General features: G+C 41.6%; 1 protein-coding gene across 9 annotated transcripts in view; it reads right to left on the reverse strand.

The window, feature by feature from the left end:
• The window catches only part of SYT1 (synaptotagmin 1), a 510,654-nt gene that overhangs the window by 218,884 nt on the left and 274,053 nt on the right, over positions 1-17,717 (reverse strand). The window contains exon 1 of one of the 9 annotated variants that reach the window (XM_039507919.1): positions 12,746-12,892. The exons of 7 other annotated variants lie outside the window; for them this stretch is intronic. The gene's annotated coding sequence lies outside the window, so the exon portion shown is untranslated. Of the gene's footprint in view, positions 1-570; positions 590-12,745; positions 12,893-17,717 lie in introns of those variants that run through there. One more of the 9 variants, XM_039507928.1, reaches the window with a different exon arrangement.

Here is a 17,717-nt window from a genome sequence, read left to right on the forward strand (position 1 = left end):
ACCTTCATGTTATTTTATCCATGACTGTAATGAGGAACTTCATGGATCAAACAGCAGCTGTACCACTGAGCCACAAGCAAGCTTCCACTTGGCTATGCCAGTAAAAGCTTTGTTAAAATGCATCTTGGGGAGTAGATTTTGGAATACTGATTAGACATGGAATTCCACAAGCAGCAACATTTGTTTTCATTTTGGGTCCTAGTGACATCTTTAATTAATTAATCATTAATTATTAATAAGATAAGTCCTCCTCCTCCTCCTCTGAGCTGAGATACAGGAACTTGTACTGAAATACTTCTCTGGGAGCTTTACATTGCTTTTCTAACCAATCTGGTCATCTATGTTCCAGGTGTAAGGGAGACTGTCACAGCACTCCAAAAAACTAAATTGTCACAGTGCAGCTAAAACATGACACCAAAGTAATATAAAAGTCATCAGTAATCAGCAATCTGTAACTTCTACAGAGAGTAATTAGCAGTAGGTAATGGATTCCTTTTCATGAAAGAAAATAATAGTTTGTAAAGAGATGAGTTTTTCTAAGTAATTTTAACAACTTTGCCTGGATTCTACCTTGTCCTCCTAGGAGCCACCAAATCCCTGGTGGCCTCGTGGCAAGATTCTGAAGGTTGCAGACAGCACTGGTGCCTGCAGGAAGGTACAATGCATTGCCTTACAACTCTGTTCCAGGAAGACAGCAGGCTGGAAAAAAGATGCGGCAACAGGAAGTTGAAACTGACAAGAAAACATAGGAGGGAAAGGGAAGAGGTAGCACTCAGAGGTATAAATCCACTCCTTAGATTATTTTTTCTTTTAAAAAAAATTAACAGGCCTGTGATTTTCAAGGGTTTTCATTTCTATTTAGTGCAGAAGGTGAGGCAAGGAAAGGGCTAGTATTCCAATCTGACAGTGATATTTCAAACACATTGTTAGAAATGTTTCGTGCAAAGAAGAACTAGCAAATTTCACTTTGGGTTAAAAATATATTTGCACAGCTCCAGTGGTGACTATGGGGGAATGAAAGGAAATAAACGAGAAATAGGAGAAAGATAGTTTAATGTTGTTTTCTTTGTTATTATGTTGATAACATCCAGCATGTATTGAAAAAAAGTTCTGGATCCTTGACTTAGGTGGCTGAGGTAAGATTGTCTCTACATTGTTGGCCTTGGGGCCATTCACTGTAATCAATCCAATGCGGAAAGGGATCAGGTTGCTATTTACAAATTTCATTTATATGAAAATGACCACTGGAAAGAGTAATGAAAGTCAGTATGTTAAAACCTGAGAAACATCTTTTTATAAAACATTTTTTTCAATATCCTTACAAATATTACTGAACAACAACTTCCTATATTATTTGCTTGAAGTTTGTAAATAAAATGGGACTCTTTACTATAAAACTATACTTTACTGTCCCACTCTCAGACAGAGTGGACAGAAAGACAGAAAAACTTCACACACACATACACACACACACACACACTTAAAAAGAAATAAGGGTGATTGTGTTTTTCTATGGATTCCAGAGAATGCTGAAAATAAACAATTACAAACAAACAATTTCTGTACAAACCTCTAATATTTAAAATAATTCCAAATATTAAAAAAAAAACTAGAAACGAACAGTTATGGGACTCAGCCCATTTTCCATTGCCATACAATTCTATTCTAAGCAGGGGCGGCTCTAGCCATTTTGCCGCCCCAAGCACGGCAGCACGCCGCGGGGGGCGCTCTGCCAGTCGCCAGTCCCACGGACGTGCCTGCGGAGGGTCCGGTGGTCCCGTGGCTCCGGTGGACCTCCTGCAGACGCTCCACCGGAGCCGTGGGACCAGCGGACCCTCCACAGGCACGTCCGTGGGAGGTCCACTGGAGCCGCCTGCCGCCCTCCTGGGACCGGCAGTGCGCCCCCCCACGGCATGCCGCCCCAAGCATGTGCTTGGCATGCTGGGGTCTGGAGCCGCCCCTGCTTCTAAGTATAGAGAGTTCCTACTTGAAGCAAGATTGCCTTTGTTACCTGCTTGTTATATTTAAATCCTTTTTCACTTCACGTATTGTATGCTGTGATCTGAGATGCAGATGAATATCTATTAAGGCCTAATGTGCTTGAGTTTTAGTTAAGCACTGGAATAAGTTGCCTAGGGAGGCTGTGGAATCTCCAGCATTGGAGATTTTTAAGAGCAGGCTAGACAAACACCTGTCATGGATGGTCTAGATAATATTTAGTCCTGCCATGAGTGCAGGGGACTGACTAGACTTGTCGAGGTTCCTTCCAGTCCTACGATTCTATGATTCTAGGGGGGTGTGACGGGGCGGGACAGCCCCGCACTGGTACAGCGGGGGTTAACCCTTCTTTGATAGCAGAGGAAGCCACGCCCAGGAAGGTCTGCTGGGCGTGCTCCAACTGGCAGACCGGTATAAAAGCCTGCAGGTCTGCTCAGTCGGGGCTGACCACCGGGGGAGAAGGACGCAGACCGTCAGCTCCTGCAGAAGGAGAGCCAGTGCGCCTGGACCGGGGCCGAGCGGAGGCCGTACCGGAGACCCCGGGGGCGGGGGGGGACGCTTGCCGGGAGGGACCTACGGGGGAACCGCTCCCACAACGCCGACCTCCGGCTAGACAGGGTAGGAAGTGACCCAGGGGATTGTCGAGACTGACAGCCTTAAAGCTGCAGTACCGCTCGGCGTGTTGCAGGCGGATCCCCGCCGAGCGGTGGGGGGGCGGGGGGCAAGGAGAGCTTGCCACAATCAGGGCCCTGGGTCAGGACTCGGCGGAGAGGGCGGGCCCAAGTCCCCCTACCCCACCCCTTGAAGCCCGCTCCGGAGGGGGGTGACTATGGACTTTGGCCGCCAGGCCGTGCTACCCCGCTCCGAAGGGGTGTCTATGGACTTTGGCCACCAGGCCGTGCTACCCCGCTCCAAAGAGGGGAGTTGTTGGACTCCGACCGCTAGGCCGTGCTACCCCGCTCCGAAGGGGTGTCTATGGACTTTGGCCGCTAGGCCGTGCTACCCTGCTCCGAAGTGGTGTCTATGGACTTTGGCCGCTAGGCCGTGCTACCCCGCTCTGAAGGGGTGTCTATGGACTTTGGCCGCTAGGCCGTGATACCCCGCTCCGAAGGGGTGTCTATGGACTCTGGCCGCTAGGCCGTGCTACCCCGCTCCGAAGGGGTGTCTATGGACTTTGGCCGCTAGGCCGTGCTACCCCGCTCCGAAGGGGTGTCTATGGACTCCGGCCGCTAGGCCGTGCTACCCCACTCCGAGGGGGTGTCTATGGACTTTGGCCGCTAGGCCGTGCTACCCCGCTCCGAAGAGGGGGGTTGTTGGACTCCGGCCGCCAGGCCCTGCTACCCCGCTCCGAAGGGGTGTCTATGGACTTTGGCCGCTAGGCCGTGCTACCCCGCTCCGAGAGGGGGTGTTTACGTGAACTCTGGCCAGTAGGCCGTAATACGCCGGTTACCAGGGGCAGACCGAAGAACAAGGGAATGGCGCGGCGCTAGGCCCCAGCTCGCTCCTGCCACCAGGGGGTGCTGGGGTACCAGACCCGTCACAGGGGGGAATGTGCTATACCTGACCCCCTCCTCCTTCTACTTCTGCCAAACTTCTGTACAGTTGTGCTCAAGCAAGAACTCTTTGGATCTACACGAGAGGGGTACTGGTGTTTTCTATGAATACCCCTTTGCTCTGGAATGCATTTCCCTGCCTTGGTTTGCCAGAGGTCTGCTTTACCAATTGTTTGGACACACTATAGAACTCGTCTTTATTTTGGAGCATTTGTGAATGAGACAGTGTGAAGTTTTCAGGATTTTTTACAAAGGATTTCTATGGTTCCTGTGTTTATTGGTGCATTTTATAAATCAAAATAAATAAATGAAATAAATATGTATTGTAGCATTCTCCAATGACAACACATGGACCAATATGGGAAGTATTAGAGAAGACAGCCACGTCCCAATTGCTTATCCTCCCAGCAGGAAACCAAACAGGCCAGCAATGCTCCTAAACATGGAGAGAGCTCTCTCTCAATGATGGAATTTAAATGATTTTGCAGATTAGCATTTGAGGTTGGATGAAGTTACATTTAGTTCCTTGGCTAAGTAACATTGGCATGTATACCACATATCACACAACTAGATGATGGAATAGTGTTAAAATGAAAAAAAAAAAAAAAAAAAAAAAAGCATGTGCATGCCAAAAAAGTAAAGAAAGGCGGGGAAGACTGAATTAAACTACCAGCTCCGGGCTTCATGATATACCGTGCATACACTATAATTTCTTGCAAAGCAGACCCACTGGCAAATCCTGTGCTAAATTGATAAAGACCATTTAAGTTTCTTTATCGTTCAGTGGCTCGGTAGAAAAAAATACTGTAATTTAAGTTCTAAATCAAAGCTTTGCTTTTAGCTTTTCCTGTGAGAACTTGAGAATTTACAATATCATTTTAGCCCAGAGTTCATTCTACACCACTTCAGTGTGTTTTGAAGAGATGTATTAAAACACATCCTGTGGATGGATGAGGAAATATCTTTTATTGGACCAACTTCTGCTGGTTAGAACAAGAAGCTTGTGAGTTTACAGAGCTCGAAGAAGAGCTTTGTGTAAGCTCCAAAGCTTCTCTCTCTCACCAGCAGAAGTTGGTTCAATAACAGATATTTCCTCACCCACCTTGTCTCTCTAATATCCTGGGACCAATACAGCTACATCAACACAGCATACAACTCTCTGGATGGTCATCCAACCAATTCACTTCTGAGCCATTGGGAGGCAGATAATCATTCAAAAACCTCCACAAACCAATATTTATTTCTAATGCTGCCTCTTACAGAGCCCCCAGCTCCAGATGTCCCAATAGCAGCAGCCACCAACAGCAGCAGGAGGTAGAGAAGGGAAGCTTCAAACCCAAAAGGCCCCAGGCATCAGCTGAACTTTCAGGAATGAACTCTGTCTTGACTGTGGTATCTCTTGTTTCTAACATCCTGCCACCTCCCGGATTTATGAGCTGAACCAACACATGTTGAAATAAACAGGAAGATTCCTGTTGATTTCAATTGGCATTGGATCAGGTCTTTAGCCACTGCCTCTGCTCACCAGCTTCACACTCACATGCCCACCATGCATCTCATCCTTCTGATCTACCTTCTGTCTCCATCTATGCACCCCTCGTCTTCCTTCTCTCTCATCCTTACCCCTCACTATATCCATCTCTTCTTCTTCCTTCTCCTTTTACTCCTGCAAAAGACCTCCTCTACCTCCCCTCTCAAATGCTCATTTCCCTCATATCAACCCCAATCTCTTCAGGCTAGTCCCACCTAAACAATTACTAATGTTGTTAGCTATTGCTGTATGTAAAATGAGAAGCAAATGTGAGCATTCAAATGTGGAATCTTTAAGAAGCGCAACAATATGCTCTCATCACATAGTTCTTGTTCTCCTCTTCCCTTGCCCCAGGCACCGCTATCTGTTGTCTCCCTTGTTGTGCTTTGCCTAATTTTAGATTATAAACACTTCAGGGCATGGACGGCATCTTTTGTTTGCTTGTAAAGTGAATAGCAACCTTTAGGAAATATATAGATTATTAATAACAATAACAATATAAGCAACAACAGTGTAAGTTACAAATCTATCTCCACCATCTATGCAATAAAAGAATAACAAAACCCAGACAAGACAGACATTCTGTTGTATGTCTCTTATAGTCCAGAAAACATTTTTAATGAATTTATATTGTTCCCCCTTCTAGTTTTGGTTGAAATATCTGGCCTCCATTTTCACATTAATAATGCTACAAAAAACCATAGATCCCAAATTTCACAGATCTAAAGCATACTGGCACCTTTTTTTATAGCAACATCTTCGTAGAATAGAAAGGTTCTCTAATTCAAAAGGTCAAATAGAAATGTTAATGAAAACAGAACCCAGTCAAGTCAAATAAAATAAGAAAATAAACAGAGATTTTGCTTCAGGCAGCCCGAATCTGATTTAAGCAGCAGTCTCAGAAGAATCCAGCTGTTGTTTACTGAAACGTAAAATAATGTGCTTATTCCTTTTATTTGACAGCATCCCTGCTCCTTGAAATCAGGATGTAACATTTTCCCTTTCATATACAACAATCTGCAATCATTATATGTACAGTAACTAATCTGACCAATTACCTGAAAGCTAATTACTCTGATTTTACAAAATGGGTCAGCTATCTCAGTGTATGTTGAACCCATTAATTACTGGTACTTAATAAAGAACGCCAAAGAGTACATCCATACATTAATGTGTTACAGCAGAATTACAGATATTTTAATACTGGATTGAACAAGCCTCTGATCATCACTGTTTTATAGCCTCAGAGCTTAATCTAATTGTAGCTAATACAGAGCTGGACTGTGCAGGCCTTGGCAATTACAGTATTTTATTCATGTTAACAATTTACTTCCTCACTCCAAACATGGTCTATGTTTACTTATTTTATTGTATATTTGAAAGGACATGATCATTCATTCGAGATAACAGGATAACTCAAAAGATTCAAAACTTTACTTGATTAAGAAGAATAAAGATGGCACATTTGTCCTGGCTAGAGAAAAACAACCAACCCAATTCAAATCAGCCTTCAGACAGTAAACCTGTAAATACTACCTGAAGTTCTAACACCTCACAAACAGTAATATCCAGTGTTTTTCATTCAGTAGCTCTTGATTATTAACAGAACATTGGTGAATAGGTCAATGGTACTATAAAAAATATGGTCTCCTTTCCATATCAAAATCTGAAAACAATTTAAATATGTAGTGCAATTTTATACTGTTTATAAAAGCTAAAAAAAGGTCAGAGAGATATGCCATCACAATCTGTACTTAAACATTTATTTCTGTCTCATGGTCTCCAGGCTTTCACAAGTGCTTTAAGAGGAGATTGGAAAGAATTTGCTGCCCACTCATGATGATGCCTCATAAAAGGTTCTTCAAAAATGGATCAAAGGCTGTAATTTCCATGCCATTTCTGTCCAATTTCCTTTTCTCTTAATGTTTTCATTTTTTGAAATGGCTATGATTGCAGTCCAATTTTGCCCACACAGCACTATATGCCTAAATGAACCATTTATCACAAACTTTTTGTCTTTTTGATGCTTGTGGTTTTATTTGCTTGGCAATTTTTTAACACCCCCCACCCCAAGCTGCATTGCAATTATCTTCAGTAATTATACCTGCAGCAGTTTACATTAATCTGTTCTCCAGATGCAGCATTAAAATTTGTAGAGTCCAATTACACCTTAACATGGGTGTTCATTTTTCCTCCTCTTCCATCACCAGCACAACAAGGTTTTCATACATGGTCTCCTAAAGAGAGATCTTTACTCATTTTGGCTTTACCATAGCAGGCATAAAAACCACAAGAGTCAAATTCTTATTGCTCATCTTCCATATTGCTTTCTCCTAAGTAGCTCTGCCTACTTTACATATTAACCACTTCTAATTATTTCCCCATCATCTCTGTGTCATATGTACAAGTGACTTCCAGGTGGAAAAACTTAGCACAAATTTTACTGGCTCCTATTACCACACCAGGTAAAACACTGCCTGCAGACAGAATGTCATGTTGTGAGGCATGGCTGCTGTGTCACTTATGGTGAACACAAAAACAAGCTCAGATATGAGTAGAGGTTCACCGTTGATTGCCTAAATACACTTAAATTGTCTGGTCACTGCTGGGCAGACACATTAAATCCAAGCTCTCCAAATGCAATTTAACCCTGCACAAGACAACAAATTATTCTTCAGCTTCATCTAAAAAAACTCTTCTGGATTTCAAAATTAATATTTTATTGTAATGAAATTTCAGAATCTAATTCTCCAGCCCAGTGCACCAACACAGTAGTGCATTTTTCTATTTCCTACTCAGTCTTCTGTCCATTTCTACACGTCACCATTAATAAGTGGTTTTTGTTTTTGTTTTTTTACAATAGTTTATGGCATACTTCATGGGTTGAATATTGAATCACAGCTACATGTTATTCTCAACATTTTCATCAATTAAATATGTAAATAAATTCGTAAACCAATACAGATTGGTTTTTATTTAAAGATAAATCTTAGGATGCTGACCACTTTAGTAACACAAAAATTCCTTCAGATGATATACCATAACTGATACTCATGATATGCTATAGATTGATAATGTACATAATGACACATCAGTAAAACATAGACTTTTTTTTGTGCTTGTTGCATTGCTTGAGCTATGGCAAACAAGTTCTCTCATTCTTTTCTCCGAAGTCACTAATTCATCATAACATGTCTGCTGTGTATGGGATTTTTGTGAAGGCTGCACGAGCTCATGCCTGGAACCTCTTTATTTGAAGGCAAGGGGCCAAAGTCTGTTGTCTTCTACACCAAGGTAAATACACAAAAGTCAATATATCTACTGAAGCTACTGGCATAACTGAGAACAGAGTTTATCTGAGGAGTACCATCCATTCTATGTAGTTTAGAACCACAGTGGTAAGAAAATTCTAATGTATGAACAAGCTAAGCACATAGTTCTTGGGTCGCACACTACAAGAAGGATGTGGAAAAATTGGAAAGAGTCCAACAGAGGGCAACAAAAATGGTTAGGGGGCTGGAGCACATGACTTATGAGGAGAGGCTGAGGGAACTGGGATTGTTTAGTTGGCAGAAGAGAAGAATGAGGGGGGATTTGATAGCTGTTTTCAACTACCTGAAAGGGGGTTCCACAGAAGATGGATCTAGACAGTTCTCAGTGGTACCAGATGACAGAACAAGGAGTAATGATCTCAAGTTGCAGTGCGGGAGGTTAGATTGGATATTAGGAAAAACTTTCACTAGGAGGGTGGTGAAGCACTGGCATGGGTTACCTAGGGAGGTGGTGGAATCTCCATCCTTAGAAGTTTTTAAGGTTAGGCTTGACAAAGCCCTGGGCTGGGATGATTTAGTTGGGGACTGGTCCTGCTTTGAGCAGGGGGTTGAACTAGATAACCTCCTGAGGTCCCTTCCAACCCTGATATTCTATGATTCTATGAATGAATAGAAAGAATAATGTTGAAAAACAATAAAATCTAGATGGGTCTGCTTTATTATACACTTTTCCCCATAAAAAGGGAAGATTTGCTTATTATCCTTTGTGATGCATTGTCACTAAATCTGTACCACTTAAGAATTCTGGCTGACATTGTGAAGTTGTATTATGAAAAACTGCTGTGTCATGAATACCTATATGTACGTGGATCTACCACTCCTGACAACTCCTCTATCCTCCCCCCCCCCATACACACACCAGAGAAACAATGGGGTGGGACTCAATGACTCTATTCAGGTGCAAACACCTGAACAATGGGTGAACTTCACCCTTAGAAAACCAGTTTTAGCTTAACTCCTCCCAAGGGAGGGAAAAAGGCAAGCACAGTGGAAAGTCACCCAAAAGACAGAAAGAAGGAAGCTAGGTGAGTTGCATAGTGAAACCCAGGGGAACAAGGTGGGGTGGCATTCAGAAGGAGGAAGCCTGGGACAGGAGACAGTAAGGTCACAGAAGCTAGGTCTCCTCACCAATGAGGGAGAAAGACCAATTAGCATGCAACAGCCTGCATGAGCAAGGAACGCCTTGCCTTCCTGGACATGGATATTTCCTCAAGGACTCACAAGGGAAGGGATGTGAGAAAATGAGGAATATTGCCATCTGAGATTTTTGTTTTGCAGGATCTGAACTCCCCCGTGCTTTATATGATTCAGCATAAAGGCGTTGGACTGTGCAAAGTCTGTGTGTGTGTGTGTGTGTGTGTGTGTGTGTGTGTGTGTGTGTGTGTGTGTGTGTAACTGCTCAACAACTGCTGTGGATTCCCGAGAGAGTTAAGCTGTAAATCAGATGCTTCAGACCTTTTGGGTGGAGTTCTGGGAGAGGGGTGTGTTAAGTGCCAGGGAGTCTGAAGGGTCAGCTGTGTGTTCAAAGGGGCTAGGCAGCTGGATGGAGGTTCCAACACTGATAGAAAGTCTGTGCCCTGCGTGTCCTAGTGACTCTGATATTGGGTACTGGGACAATGGATGGACTTCAGGGCTTTAAACACTGTGGGGATCCCGAGCAGCTGCAGCTTGGATTCTCCTCACAGCAGAGCTAGTGAGTGGCCAGGACGTGACGCTCACTAGGATCAGTGCTTCCGGTTTTTTGAACAACCTAGTGATGGAAATTAGTAGAAATGTGTTTGAAACACTTTGATTGGGGTGGGTGGTGGCAATTATGACTTGGTGGGGAATAGGAAATTCAGCAACAGGCTTTTGCCAGTTATTAAGCAAATGAAAAATGACACACGATGGGGTCAATAAAAATAAAGACTGCAAATGACTGAAACATTGTTTAATTAACAAAGAACTAAACAATGTCGGTGCTTATGAAACTAGTTTAACTAAGATGGACATAGATATTTAAAAGGAAATGAAACACTGATTGATTGTTTCCTTTACTTAATTTAGCCAAATAAGATTATGGTGGAGTCAATACCAAATAATGCATTTTACAGAATGAGGTTTTAAATTTTTTCATCTAAAATTATCAGGCCAAATTCTGCTCTCAGCTGGATGAATATAAACCCGGAGTAACTCCACTGACTTCAATAGAGCTGCTGCATATTTTGACTTAGGTAAATGAGAATTGAATTTAGCCCAATTAATTTAACGTTATCTGACAGAGTCTACTGCATATCAATGACGTTTTGTAAAATTTATATCCTTTGACTGGAACTTAAAAAATGACCATGCAAAGTTTTATAACAAGGATTAGTATAGGGTCAGATGCCGCTCCCATTTTCACCAACGAAAAATTTAGGAGTTAACACCAGTGGATTCAATATGCCACTCCAGATGTATTCCAGTGTAACCAAGGCAGAATCTCTCCCACAGGGAGGGTCATAATCTCTTTTAGTGAAAATGTGCTTTTTGCTCCAGAGACTTTGTGTTTCATCATCTCTATGGGGTTTTAGTCTTCAAATAACCCCTTTGCTTTTGACCTCATTGCTTCTAGTTTGCCCCTTTTTATCTATATTAGCTAACCCAAGAGATGTTTACTTCTCCTGATTTAGGGTTTCCAAAGCAAAATCAAAGTTATAGATGCCATGACTGTAGCTGCAGCACTACTACAACATGCAGCAATGACAACAGCTTCTCTTTGTTATAATCGTTCTTGCTCTTTGACTGTGTTGATCCTTCCATGGCTTTCAGCAGCAATTTTCACCCAGGGTGGCAGAGAGTTTGTTTTCTTCATGAAGAAAAATAAAGGTAAGAAAGCTAAACACGTTCATTTTTATAGTAAAGTAAAAAGTGAATGAAAATGAGATGAAGCTTGCAGGCAAAGAATGGTGTTTTATTTAAGGTTAGACTTGTCTACACTGAGAAGTTAATTCAGATGAAATTTGGGTGTGAATTTCAAGCAGGATAGCTATTCCAAATTAACTCCCTATGTGGATGATCTTATTCCAAATTAGTTTACTATGAATTAGCTTAATTCACTTCCAAAATAGATTATGTTAATTTGGAATAAAACCATGCTTATTTGGGAATAAGAGTGTTAATCAGGAATAGCTGTTCCTGAACAACTCCCCATGTAGATGATGCCTTACTTAATGCCAAGAGTGATATATGTTCTTTAACAGGAAGGGAACGTCTATTAAGATTTACCTATGACAACATAACACACATGCACACATAGAGAGCATAATACATAACAAAGGATTGATGGGAATTATGGGAAAGCATATGCATACATGTATGTGACACTCACTAATGGTGATGTTCCTATGATTACTGAAAGATCTCCTGCTAAAGATGTAATTTATACTTAGCATCATCGTTAGATATTGTACCTACCTGCACACACAAATGTATCTCTACGATCCTGCACAGCAATACGACTTTTTTAATATTAAAAAAAAACCCATGCCATTACAAAAAAAATATCCAGGGTCTGCGCTCTGCTATATATCCTCACATGTATGGGTAGCATTTGGATTTACCTTGCACACAAAAAGATACATGTGGACATAGGCCAGTCCTCATTGCAATTTGCAGCCTGTTGTCTAATTCAAAGAGTAATCTTTCCCTAGCTTTCTGTGGCTGACATGATTACCATAAATAAATTAATTAAAGTACTGTACACTATAGGCAGGCAAAAACATTTCCAGCTTTAAATGATGAGGGAAGTACAGAATAATTCCTTCAAGCAGTAGGTCCACACACATTTAATTCTCACAATACAAGTTTTGATTAAAAGTCTGAAAATAAAAAAAGACTTAAATCTTACATTTCTGTACATAAAATAAATGAGTGTTAATAGGAGATAGTTCCACCGTATGTTGCTAGTGTTATTTTTTCTCCTGATTTACTAAGGTTGCTGCATTTGATTGATTGCAATTTTCTCCATTTCTTAGCATTATGCCAAATGGAAACATTTTGTTCCATCCATCTTAGCAAGTGACACAATGTTCCCTGGCATGTGACATTAATAAAAAGTCATGCTGGCTGTCTCTCTTGGCTGGTCACATCAAGGTTGATCTTTGATAGCTTTTTATGTTCAGTGAGATTTGTCAATCATGCCTCTATTTAAATCTTAAATACATTTCAGAAAATCCACCCATTATAAAAGTCTTTCTTAAAAATTTACATGAGGGGATTTTTCATGTGGTAGCAACGGAGAGGCCTTAGCTCTGCTTATCTTTTTCTCAGCAATATCTTCAGACCATTAGAAGTGAGGATTAGATTCTTACCTGGTACCCAATATAGTCCCTTTCTGGAGCTCTACACAAGTGTGCTGTAAAGTGACCTAGCACTGATTCCCCAGCTGCAACACTAGTCCAGCACTGGCTGTTCGTTAATCACTGAACAGTGATCCTGACATTTCTGAAGAGCTTTCCTGAGATATAAAAGTAGACACAGCCACACAGGATTAATACATGGTGCCAGAAACAAAATTTCCGCCCTTTCCTTCAGCAATGCAGCTCACGTCTTGCAAAAGACAGCTACTCAAGCACATTCAAGGGCATTCCCCGAGAAACAATATGCTAATTCCATAGCTCAAGCTGCTGGGTCCTGGTGCACATCAGAGTACACTGAAGAAAGATACCCGAGTCAATGACAGACTATTTAACCTAATGAATAATGCTTCACAATGTAATGTTTTATTACTGTCTCATAATATCATATAGACACGTGATCAATAAATTACTAAAAGTCATGATAGAAAATGCAATGAATACTAGAGTCTAGTTCTAATTTAAACACTGTTTTTTGTGGAACAGTCTAGACCGATTAAAGAGGTTAAAATACATTTGATTACAGAGACTCAGACAATGATCTAAAATTATAAAGTTTTACTGTACACTTTGAGTATTTTCATAACTTCTCAACAAGGGAAATATCAATATGTCATGTCTCTTAGCTGCTGCACTGATCTAGCTCCCAGGCTTTATGTTTCATTTCTAAGCACATGTATGGGTTTTTTTATGAACACTTTGAGTTATATAACACTGCTGCAGTTGTATCAATGTGCATAAAGAAAAAGAACAAACACCAGCCAACCAATCCACAGTAGAAGAATTCCCATAGTAACAAAAGTCATGGATATGGATATTACAACTATCCTCCTCAGAGAGTTAAGCACTTATGCAGAAAAAAAGCCTATGCAGCATGAACATTATTTGGAATGGCTAAAAACAATTTATATCATGGGGAAGAGGGGAGAGGAAATGAGGAGAAAGGATACAGAAAGGTCTATGAATCTGTGCAAATCCAGCCTGTCCTTCAGTGAGACAGCATATAGGCTGTTAGCAAGTGAGACACTGATTGCATGATCAAAGCAAAAAAGTGTAGTGCATAAGTGTTGATCTCCCAGCTGACACTGAAGCAATGAATTATCTCAAGTGAATGATCATTCACAATAATTATTTTTGTCAAGTAACAATTACTGCAACATATTCTTAAGGATTTTCTTGGTTTCCAAATATCCTATTATAAATGTTATGTAACAATAATAATTAAGTTTGGGAGTAGAATGTATTTAATCTTTTTCTTTTTTGTAAGTGTTTTGTGATATCCATTGTAACCTCTAGTGCTTTTATAGATGAAAGTTTGTGCAAAGTTGTGCATAAGTTAGAAATTAATTAAATGAATTTACATGTGCAATCAGGAAAAATGTTCACATTGAATGATGAAAGAAAGTTGTTTTACAAGGTCATCCTACAGTGGGGTCAACTCTGTGACACTACAGACTTTGAGGGTTTCTTGTGATGAAATACAGCCAGCTCAGGAATGTTGCCAGAACTCCTGGCAATTTCCATCTTTGACCACTAGAGACAACTGCCTCTAGCACCTGAGCACCAGACACCTCTGTGTGCTTGGAGGGGGCTGTGTCCAAGAGCAGGTCCAGAACAGCAGAACTGGCCCCCAATCCATGCTCAGCAGTAGCAGTAGCACCCTCTTCTCCTCCTCCACCACAGTACAGTGAGGGGGACAAAAGAGCCCTCTGGAAGCCCTTCTTGGGCTGGCTGATGATGGGGCAGCTGTGGGAGATTGCTGGTGGGGATGATTTGGGGAGCCCAGGGCTTGTGCACACATTCTGTAGGCATTTAAAATTGAATTTTCACCCTGAAATTATCTCACACACACACTAGCAGAGATTGGGGAGTTCAAAAACTAGAAATCAGACTAACAAAAATATATATTTTTGAATTTCATTATATTTAGCCTATTCTTATGAATTCTGATTGTTCTGACTCTTGATTTTTGAACTCTTAGGGTTGGCAATACTGTCCTGCATACACTATGGAGCTGGAGGGGTGAACAGTCATCCAAACAATGGCCCAACACCTTTTTGGCCCACCTTAGCCCAGCTTGGGACAGGAGACTTAGTGGTGGGGATGGGGAGTCATGGAGGGAGGGCCCTGCCTGCATGATGTGGAAAGTCAATGGGCCAGAGTGGAGAAGCAGACCAGCTCTGGGACAGGGGCCACTGTGGGGTGAATTTGGGATGGGATTGGTGTCCAAGCCTCCTACCCCCAAACCAGGACTTTTCACCCATGAGGGCAGGATGCTACCCCCACCCCTGTATCACAAGCCCCAGGGGGCAAGACTTATCTCTCCACCTAGCATAGTCCCCCACTTCAAATGGTGTCCTGTAGCCCCTGCTCTCCTATGTCTTAAGTCAGAGATACTTTGCTTGTAGCTCACGTGCCTCATACTTAGCAGCTGTTTGTACATGGTTCTTACTGACTCCACCAGTCTGATTAGTGGTCCCTAATGAAAACAGATCAGAGGTTTGGGCACCATCCCAAACCGCAAATCCGAGATAAGGAACTGCTGGGGTCTCTCTCTGGCAGCCAGAAGGGAGGATGGAGAAAGAGGGAGAGGATATATTGTGTTGAATGGAGCCATTCATTCCTGGCATTGTGTTGACATACTTGTGTTGTAGTGAGTTAATATGTGATGACACTGCATTGTGACATACTGCATATTGATGAAGTGTTACAAAGCAAACATGGCAACACAGCGATCAGGGCAGCATGTTGCAGTCATATTATGGCTGTTTGTATTTCTGTTCATAGGGGAAGGAAACAGCTTATTAATTCCCACAGCTGCGTTTTATCACCACTCCTTTCACACCATTTTTGCACTTCTAATTTAACACAAATAGGTCCCAATCCTTCTCTGGCAAGACTCCCACAGATGTAAATCAGAGTTTTCCCATGAGTAAGGAACATAGGATTGGGCCTGTTTTGCTTTTAAGCTTTGTTTGCAACTTTGTATTCCCTTCTTTGTGTTCATTAAGTTAAATTCTCTATCTTCTGAAACATTCAGTTGTGAACATTTCAATATTTATGTAGGTGAGCAATCATCTTGTAAGATAAATAATTTTAAATTCAATTAATACAATACAGTACGATAGTTAATAAGTAGTACCTAGATGCCCTAACCAAGGGTAGGGTTCCCTCATGTTAGGGATTGTACAAACACAGAAACAATCCATACACTGAACAGCTTACAGACAAGGCACACAAAGGGTGGGAGAAAGGAAGTGTTATTTTCCTCCTTTTACACACGGGGAAGAGAGGCACTGAGGGATTAAAGGATTTATCCAAGTTCATCCAGGAAGCCTGTGGGAAAGCCAGGAATTGAATCCACATCTCCAGAGTTCTACTTCCTCCATCACCTGGCCTCTCTCTCTGGAAGAGCTGGTTGAAAAAAAATGATTTTTATTCCCCATCAAAAATGCTATTTTGTCAAAAGCAAAGTGTTTAATGGAAATATGTTGGTTTCAACACAAATTTCAAACTACCCCAACCCAGAATAGTCAGTAGCCCAGTGGTTAGGTCACTCACAGCAGATGTAGGAGACCCATGTTCATATACTGGTTCTATCTGATTTGAATTGGGGACTTCAACTTGGGCCTTCCACATCTCAGATGAGTGCCCTGATTACCAGGCTACTGGCTCTTTTTCACAAAATGTGAAAGGGTTTATTTTTGCCTCATGTTGGAATGGCAACAAATTTTAAAACCTCAATATTTTTCATGAAACAGATTTTTTTTCTCGCCAGCTCTGCCATCCATACCAGATGCTGGTGCTGATTCTGCCCCCAAGTTACAGTAAAATAGGAAACTTTGGAGGAGAGATCTTTCCTTCAGTGAGAACACGTTGCCGCCTGACTGTTGAAACACTGTATGCTTTTCTCTCTGCAGTGCTTTGGGCTGTACATCTATTACAACAGCCTAGCATCACTGCATTGTCTAGGCATAATGGGCAAAGATTTTGTTTTACTATATAAACATCTATCAACAGAAGCTTGAAACTAATTTTTCTCAATTTCTTTTTCTGCCTTTTATATTTCTAAGATGTTTTATCTCCTTAGTCCTGGGTCACAGGCTACTAGTTTGGAAAAAAGCTCACTTGAGACTCAGAGATAATGAAAACAGCCAAATAATAAAAGAACATTTAAGGCCACTACTATGGGATCTACCTCCAGGGGTTCTGTAATATAGCAACCCAGGCATCAGTTATAAAAAGTTCCTGTACTACAGCTGCAGCTGTGACCTGCCAGGGTAAAGTCCAGCAAAGGTACAACACATGGAATCAGTGCCAAATCTAGGCTTAAAAAAACAGGGATACCAGTGAACACTTTCAAGATAGCACTTTCACTACATCCTTTTCCTTCACAGAAGCTCCCCAACATCATGGTGACTTAGATCTTAGTCCATCTTGTACTTTGCTGCACATTGGGCTACCCATATTAGCCATCCTTGCCTGTCAACTTCCCTTCTCTCCAAATCTTGATGTCGTTCAGAACTATTCGTTTCCATGTTATTCGCAGCCTTCCTCTCTTTCTTCTTGTGTTTTCTGGCTTCCATTCAAGGACGGAATTTGGTAAGCATTTTTTTCCAGTTCAGCACATGTCCCAACCACCGATGTCTTCTTTTGTAGATTATTTGTGAGAGGGTACCTTGTCCAGTAATTTTACTGACTTCTTCATTCGTCTTCCTATCTCTATATGTTATTCCCAATATTCCCATGGTGCAGTATTATGCAATATGATTAGGAAAAAAAAATCTATTTCCAAACTGTTGAGAATCTGGCAGCTACTTAGGGGTGGAACTGGTTCAGCATGGAGCCTGTTGTGGTGTAGACTAAGGCCAGTGTCTTTGTTCTTCTCCCAGTCAATCTGTGCAGATATGCACAACTGTGTGAATTC

Source organism: Mauremys reevesii, linkage group 1, assembly GCF_016161935.1.
Source record: "Mauremys reevesii isolate NIE-2019 linkage group 1, ASM1616193v1, whole genome shotgun sequence".
Taxonomy (NCBI): Eukaryota; Metazoa; Chordata; order Testudines; family Geoemydidae; genus Mauremys; species Mauremys reevesii.